Genomic DNA, 9,454 nt, shown 5'->3' with positions numbered 1-9,454 from the left:
ATTAATTTATTAGTCATTAAAATAATAAATCTATGAATAAAATAGACAATTGAGATATTTCAATTAATAATTAAATCAAATCAAATCAAATCATATATATTGAGCTAAATTCAAATCATGTGAATTATGGACCAAATTAAAATAAAATAATTTTTTACTTATTCAATACACTTTTTGTATTTACAAATAAATTATTGTCTACTTCAATATATGAAATTTTTATGAATTTTTTATTGCGCAATTCACTTTAACACAAATAAATTAATTTATAAAAATTTAAACTTGAACGCTTGTTATGATTAAACTCAAACTTTAATTTATTTTGTCATATTATTATATAAATATTAAATTCTTCGATTAAACACTTATTTGATTATGAAATGATATTATATATTACTTTATATTGACAATTAAATTTCAGTTACTACACAAATATTATATTTTTGGTAATTATATATTTTTTGTTATGTTAAAAATTATTATATAATTTTAAGATAATTTAGTTATGTTTATTTTTTTAAAAGTATTGTCATTATTGGAGAGTAACTAATATTTGTGATAGTATAAAATTAAAAAATAAAAATACAAAATATTAATATACTGTGTTTTCGAAGTATAAATCTTGAAGTAAATATATGTAATTATAATTAATGATCATAATTAAAAGTCTTTATTTTATTTCAATTTGTTCAAGACATATTTATCTTAAATTTTATTCCTTTATTAATTAGTATTTTTTACATTTAATTATCATTAATTTATATAAATTAAAATGTATAACTTAAAAAGATAGATACGTGTCTAAAAAATGAAAAAAAAATTGTTAGTAAAAAATTTATGACGCTTTAGTTTTTTTGGCATCGTATCTTACATTTTTACCATAAGTTAGAGGTAAATTATTAAATATAAATTAGATTTATTACTTATTATCCTAATTCGAATTCATTAAATTCGATTTAAATGGAGACAACTAGGCAACGTTATTGGATTTAGGAGATTTAGGTAATTTTAGAGTGACTTTGATTTATCAACGTAAATTAGCCTAATATGTGATATTAGTTATTGTTATATATATAAAAAATGTGACATATTTATGTATTGTTTAGATTAGAAGAATTTGTATAGAAATAACATGCTGGGGAAGAAAATGGATGGAAAAATCAATTTTTCATTATTTGGTTCAACAAAGAAATTGAATGAAAAACATAAAAGTGTATATGAAGCTCACGTAAATTTTTTTCTTTAAAGTTGCGAAGAAAAATGATTCAAAAGTGCAAACCTGGATAAAAATACAGAGTTACCATTTGAAATATAATTTATATATAATATATAAAATCATTAATATAATTTTTCTCTATTTTAATTTTTTCTCTTCTTACTTTTCCTTCCATTCAAGCAAAAAAAATTTCTCTATTTTTTTTCATTCATTTTTTTCATCTAAACATCACACAAAAAATATACTTTTCTTTCCATTTTCTTTTCTCTTATTTTTTATCTTATATCCAAATAATAGTTTAGTGTTTATCCATTTATCTTTTATTAATATTGTTATAATAAGGATACATGTAACTTTATAAAAATGATATAACATAAACTTTGATTATCTAAGAATTTATTAAGTGGCTAGAATAGCTCTACGTCACGAACCAATGAATGCTAGCAATAAGGATGATCACAAAAACAGCCGAAACAGGTATTTGCAGGGATTACTCGCGTTTTGGAGCTAGATGGGGACCCCTGAAATCCTCACGACCTGCCATGCAAAAATGAATGGGGACTAGGAGGGCAAACGGGTCGAAATTTGTCGAGCTGGTCGTATAACCCGCCAAAAAATGCAGGTTGGGCTGGAAATTTATGGCCACCAAACTTAAAAATTCCGCCTACCCTGCACCGCCTAATCCACGGGATTTGGCGGGCTTTGGCGGGGCGGGGCAGGCTTTTTCGCTGGGCTAAGTTTTTATTTTGGTAAAGTCATTTTTTTACAAATTTCTATGATATTATTAATCTACAAAATGATGAATTGAAATTATATATATTGTTTAATATTTAATGGCTTATAAAAAAAGGAGATTCCGCCAGCCTACCACCATTAGATGGGCGGGGAAAAAATTCAGGACCGTCTTACTAGGTGGGGCGGGCTTTTGGCGAGACAGGGCGAACTTTCCTATTTGCCACTCCTAATAGGGGAACGGACATAAGTACCCGCCCCATGAAACTTATTAAATATACGCGAATATAAAATTATTAATTTATCCTAATTTATATATACGTAAATCCATTTCTTGAATTTAGTAATCCTAATTTCTGCCTCCAATTTGAATTTTTTCTTTCTCTTTCAGACTCATTCTCAGCCTTGATCCTCTCTCTCCCTAACTCACTTTCTCTACCTCTCATCAAGTCCGTCACTATGTCGCTCAATATCGTCCTAAACAATTATGTTATGTTATTATGTTGGATTCTTTTTTTATGTTTTCTCCTTTTGAAATGTTATTTTTCATAATGAATATGTTATAAATTGTGTTGAATTATATTGAATTGATTATTTTATGATTTATTATATTATGTCTTTTTGTGTTAATTTTTTTAAAAATTTTCAAAGAATATTAGTAGATATCCGAAGAGATCTACGTTCTCTAAGGGGTAATTAAACAGAAATTTGCAATGACGGAGAAAGAACGGGGACATTTTTTTAAACAGGAATGAGGGATGGAAAGTGGGTTTCTCATGCTCTCCTGAGTCCTCATTACCATATTAATTTATTTTTAGAATAAATTATATATTGAATAACAAAAGTTGCTATCAGTTTCTTTTCACACTAACTAATATTCAACGATGATGTTTCCATACACCATATTACTAAAAAATATTAATCGATCTAATAACTTTTGTAATGACATAAGTTTATGAATTTGAAAATTTAAAAATTATTTCATAAAATGTGAAGTTTTAACAAATAATAATGTTCATCATATTATTTTGATTTCAAGAATGAATACGATAGTAATAAATAAAATTGTCCAAAGTAAATTTTAACAAAGACAAAAATTCATACGTATTTTTATTAATGAAAAATTAATCTATTTTAAAGACAAATACAATTTTTTTTCTATGAATGTCCTAACTTGGCAAGTCGAGAATTAATCCACCACATATTGATGCTCTATTTATTAAGAGTCTGTCACTAACTAATAGATTGTGATACACACAAGGCGAGATTCAAATTCCAAATACTTGCTTAAGCGGACAAATGAGATGACCATTCAATAAATTTAAATTGATTAAAATAAATATTAATTATTTTTAATATTTTTAAGTTATAAAATATTTATAATAATAATTACTATATATATTTTTATTTAAATTTTAATAAAAAAATTATGTATAATTTTATTTAAATTTAATAAAAAGTTTATATAATTTTATGTATTATCCATGTAGAACACGAAAACATACACTAGTATATGTTAATTATATGTCGAAGTAATCCGATCTTACTTAATTTTTATCATATTGTTTTAGGATTGGATTCAAATCTCTCTTAATTTGACTCACCTATTTGTACTCCTAAATGGAATAAATATGATGTAAAATGTTCACCGAAAAAATATGATGTGAAATTTCAAATTTCACAAAATCGAATTAAATGCCAGAACATATTTTTAAAAGAAGGAAAAAAAAACTAAACATATTTGTTTTCACAACACTCCTAAAATATATATTCTTAAAAAAACGATGAGAGTATATGTATAAGTATTTTGTTTGTAAATTAAGTTTAATTAAATTAGTATAAATTTGATTAAAAAAATAGGCATGTCTATTATGTAATTTTTTGTTTCTACATTTTTTATCACAAAAATTTTATTATAAAATATAAAAATTTTGTTGCAGGGCACATAAATTTTTACTGTAATACAAAAAATTTTACACATAACATATAAATTTGTGGATATAACATAAAAAATTTTGCGCATAATATAAATAGTGCACTAATTTTTTGGTACTGTACACTAAAATTTTTGTGTTATGTATTAAAATTTTTGTATTCAGTATCTTTGCTGAACATATATAGAAGAAGAAGGAAAAAAAGTGGTGACAAATAGCGATAACGACAACAATAATGACATTAAAAAAATGTGCAGAGGAGAAAGAGAAAGAAAAAAAAAGATAAAAAAAGCGACAGCATATGTGTATACGTTCGAAGAAAAAACGTGCTATAACTTAGTTGAAGACTTGATTTAAAAAAATTTAGACGCCTAATTTTATTACTTAAAATATAAGTAATTATTAGAAGAATAATTGAATACCACAATAAAATTATACCATAGATTAATTTAAGGGTATCTAAATATTGATATTGAATAAGCTTAATTTTAAAAATAGGTCTAAATAAATTTTATTTTTGGACAACCTAAATAAAACTTAAACTACGGTCAATTTTAAATTAAAACATAGTCATCATCCTATATAACAATGGATAGTTTTTGAGTTGTTCAAGATCTAGTTAAGTCCAAAATTCCACCTGGACTGAAAGAATGTTTTGTCTAGGGGTGGCAAAACGGATCGAGCCCGCCGGGCCGATCCGCAAAACCCGCTAAAAAAGGCGGGTTGGGCTAGGATTTCGAACCCGCCAAATTAAAAAAATTCGCCAAACCCGCACCGCCAAATTGGCGGGTTTTGGCGGAGCGGGGCGGGCCGGTCCGCCGGGCCGAAGCTTTATATTTTTCTTTTTTTTTATTAAATAAAATAGTGGTTATTATTATAAAATTAATAATTATAGAATTTTTAAACACTTTTTTTTTCATTTTTTGTTTTTATTCTTCTTTTAGTTATTAACTTTATTTATTTTATTTTACAATTTCGTATATATGCTCAAATTATATAACTTATTTTTTAAAATAAAGATAGTTCTATTGATAAATATTATTTTGAACAATTTTATTGAAATTAAAAATAAAAAATAGTAAAAAATTATAATATTTGACTAATTTTTATTTGTATTTAATTTTTTAATTATTATTTTTTGGTTAATTTCAATTAATTTTATTTTTAAAAAAGAACAAAGAATCAAGCGGACTAATCCGTCGACCCACCAATTCTCCATAAAGTGAGACGGACTAATATTTTGAATCTACTTTAATGGTCTATTTTAGTATAAATATGACATAACATTTATTTAGGAGGCCATATATCTTGGTATTTTTTTAGGAGCGAATTTAGACTGGTCAAGACATGAAAACTGATAATTGATAAGGTTGAGGAGAAGCTCAACTTATGAAAGATAAAAGTGTTCAATAAAACAGATAAGCTAGTCTTTATAAATCTGCATTAAATAGTTTGCCGGTGTACTACTTAAGCCTGTATAAGATGTTGAAGGCAGTGACAAGAAAGTTAATATCGTTGCAGAGGAGATTTATATCGAGCAAGGAGAAAGGTAGAAATAGTTTGGCACTTGTTAAGTGGGAGGTGGTTCAGGCCCCCAAAAAAGTGGGTGGGTTGGGGGTGGGTGATGCCGTGATTAGAAACACTGCACTCCTTTTCAAGTGGTGATAGCGGTTTTCAAAAGAGGAGTATCTATTATGGAAGAAGGTCGTGTGCTCTTGCTATGATTTGAATCCCAATGTGATGTTATCGGCTCAGACATTACCTACCAAAGGGGTTCATGGAAAGATATCTGTCAGCTGCAGGTCAGGGATAGTAATGTGAGAGATAAGATTATTGCGGGGTTATCTATGGAGTTGGGTGATAGAAGGAGGACTCAATTTTGGAAAGATGTCTGGTTACAAAGTGGTTCACTAAAGATGAGTTTTCCGAGACTTTTCTCTGTTTCAAACCAAAAAGAATCTGTCATAGGGGATTGTGGGTTTTGGGATGAGTTAGAGTGGATCTAGAACTTCCAGTGGCGGCAAGAGTTATACCAATGGGAGTTGAAATCAGTGGACCAATTGCATGAGTCTTTAAGGCCTATCAAGCTAGCACATGATAAGCAAGACAGAGTTGTTTGGAAGTTCGACAAGGAAGGTATATTTTCAACTAACTATTTTGTGTAGGTTATGCAGTCAGAAACCCTCCGGGAGGAAATAACCAGTTGCAGTTTCACCAGAACCATTTGGAAAGGTTTGGTTCCGCCACGAGTTGAGTTATTTATTTGGTTTACTTTGATAGGAAGAGTAAATACTAAAGAAAGACTACATAGACTGGGAATTATTAGTCATGGTGATAACATGTGCGTTTTGTGTAAAAAAGACGTTAAATATATTCACCACTTGTTTCTAGGCTGTGAGTTTATTTGGCAGGTGTGATGTCAATGGCTATCTGACTTTGGGGGATTGTAATCTATTTCGAGTTCACTAAAATAACACTTTGAAAGCTGGACAGGTGTCGCTAACAGGAAGGGAGAGTACAACAAGTGGTTCATATGCTTTTTTTTGGTTATCTGAAACGTTTGGCTAGAGAAGAACGGACAGATTTTCAATAACAAGGAAGGGGGTGCAGCGGAGGTGTTTTGGAAATCTTTAATCAGTTATAGAGAGTGGAATAGTTTAGATTCCTTTTGTTATTGATAGCAATGTTGAAGATGACATTAAGGATAATTTTCTGTTTACTGTTTTTGTATGTTCTTTGTTTGTTAGTTTTTTCGCTCCACTGTATTGTGTTGAGTTCCATTGTTCAAAAACAATTTTTTTGTTAAATTTTTAATTTTTTAAAATAAAATTTTATTATTTTAGTATATAAAATTTACAAATTTATATATACTAATTTTATCATGGATCGATTTCGATTTAACTCTGATTATTTTTTGTAACCGAGTTCGGATCGTTTTTAATATATTTATTAAAATAAAATATTTAAAAATTTTATTTATAATGATCTTAATTTGCGTTAGTATACTATATTGGGTTTCTCATTTGTTTTTGAGCATTTCCATTCTATCTAAAATAACAGCTCATCAGATATATATTACTCCAAATGAGGCCAAACTTTAAACATTTAAACATATAGATTTTTGTGAACTGATCAAGTGGTTCACTTATGCTATAGTTTTTAATCAATTAGATTATGATTTTTATAAATTGTGCTTGAGTAGTGTCCAATTAAACCTTAGCTTCTTAGAGAGGATTGCCGTTATGCCTTGATTAGTGTCTTAAATTTTCTTGTGTTGTTCTAAATAAATAATAATTTTAAAAATTGATACAAAGGAGTCTAAATAAGTGAAAAGGCAAAGATAGAAAGATTGCTCAAATGAATCTGGATTTCATTTCCACTATGATTAAAATAATTTACTCAAATGATTAGACAGCAATATCAAAACAATCAATTATACAAAGAGCTTGTCTGGGTGAGTTTTTAAAGGAAAAATTTTTTTGAGTTTTTTCTTTTAAAAATTATATAAAAAAATAAAAATAATTTTATGTTTGGATATCTCATAAAAAAAATCTTTTTATCTATCAATTATATTTGGATATAACAATATAAAAATATTTTTTTATTCATTTATTACATAAAAATATCTTTTTTTTAAAAAAAATCTTTTAAAAAAATTATAACTTCTCAAAAAAAAATTGTTTGATTTTTATAGTACTTTTACTTTTCTTATTAAAAATTTGCTAAACACGTTAAAAATAAAAAAAAATTTATTAAAATTTTTTTTTATCAAAATAATAGTGCCAAAATAAAACACAAAATTTGATTAACATTTTCAAAACATTGAGCCTTCTTTCTTATCATCTCCATCTCCATCTCCATCTCCAGTAAGATCAATCAAGCAACAGATAATGGCATGATTAAGAGACTTTTGCAAATGGAGAAATAGGAGGGTGTAGAATAGGCCAATAAAGAGTTCTAGCCATATCTGGATGTCACATGGGCTTTGATAAACTTTAATCCTATCCTAATCATTGTTATTAAGTAGAAACGGCATTTGATTTTTAGAAGAGAAGATATTAAAAATAAAATATAAAAAATAAAAATATAAAAATTAATGTTTTATATTTTGTTAGATAATAAATTAAAATAAATTGTAAAAATTTATTTTTTTATTTTTATTTAAAAAATATATATAATAATAATAAAAATAATTATAAAAAATTAAAAAAAATTAAAAAATAAAAATAATATTTTTTAATATAATATTTTTATTTATATTTTATCTGTTAAATATAATTTTATGTCTTTATATCTTTATTTTTTCCTTCAATCGTTGCCTTCATATGACAGCAAAGAGCAACAGTTTACAAATAAGTATATATGATATACATTTATTGGAAAAATATTTCTGTTTATTTATCTTATATAGATGATAACATCGTAGGCAACACTAAACTCTTCTTATTTATATTGAAACCAAGAGCGACGTGAAAATAGAATAGTTCTTTTTTCATGTTTTTGATTAATCATATTAATTACTTTGGAAGAATAATACTTCAATAGTCAACAATGGACGAAAAATGTCGTCCACTTCAAGCACATAACACAGGGGACCCAAATGCAGATTTTTCTTAATTTTTATTTATAATTTGTGTATTTAATATTTATTTAGTCAAACAGCTATTTTGTATTGGGGTTACGTTAACGGCAAATGAAAAATAATAATGCAATAAGCATTAAGCAGCACAAAACATAGAAGACAGCATAAGCTAATTCATTTTGCAATAATTTAATGAATACATTATGATTTATTTAGGCAAATACTATTCTTATGATATGATTATTCATTTATTCCAATGCTTTTTCTTGTTCTATATTTCTCTTTTGTGTATACGAAACATGGTATGCTCCACCAACTCAACCATAGCCATACAGCACATTCCATAACAATGCATAGTATAAAACTATAAATATTTTCTGTAAAAACTCAATTTATTATTATTATTATTAGAACTGCTACATTTTTAAATACATATTTCTTCGTTCTCTAATAATATTTGGTGCCATCAATTAATATTAGTTTATATACTAAACTTTAAATAGCAACGATTTGAACCGAGGAGAAAAGGCAAAACTCAACACAATTTAAATTTGAAATTACTCATATCATCAAAACTTGGCCTAATGCAACTACCCGTTAAATTGTGCACAGAAGTGTAGGTTGATATAGTCAGTTACATAATCAATAGGCACCATTGAAAATTCATAAAATATACTTCAATAAACATATTTACATATTATTAATAGTAATACACAGTTTTAAAGGCGTAGGAGGAAAAGTAACGTAGAAACCAAAATAATAAATACTAAGACATTTGTTCTAGTATCCTCCACAAATTAGAGAAGCTGTTTCTTTAATATATATTATTGTATCATAAATTTATTTGTACACATTTAATATATGAAATAATTTTCTTATATGAATATAGAGTATCATATTTAAATTAAATTCTATCATATCCTTTTTTTTTATTCTTATAAGATTATAAAACTTGAAAAATATTTGTATAATTATAGAGTATATCTAATG

Source organism: Arachis duranensis, chromosome 8 (assembly GCF_000817695.3).
Source record: "Arachis duranensis cultivar V14167 chromosome 8, aradu.V14167.gnm2.J7QH, whole genome shotgun sequence".
NCBI lineage: Eukaryota > Viridiplantae > Streptophyta > Magnoliopsida > Fabales > Fabaceae > Arachis > Arachis duranensis.
The sequence above is the reverse complement of the archived record's forward strand: the minus strand, read 5'-3'. Positions refer to the sequence as shown.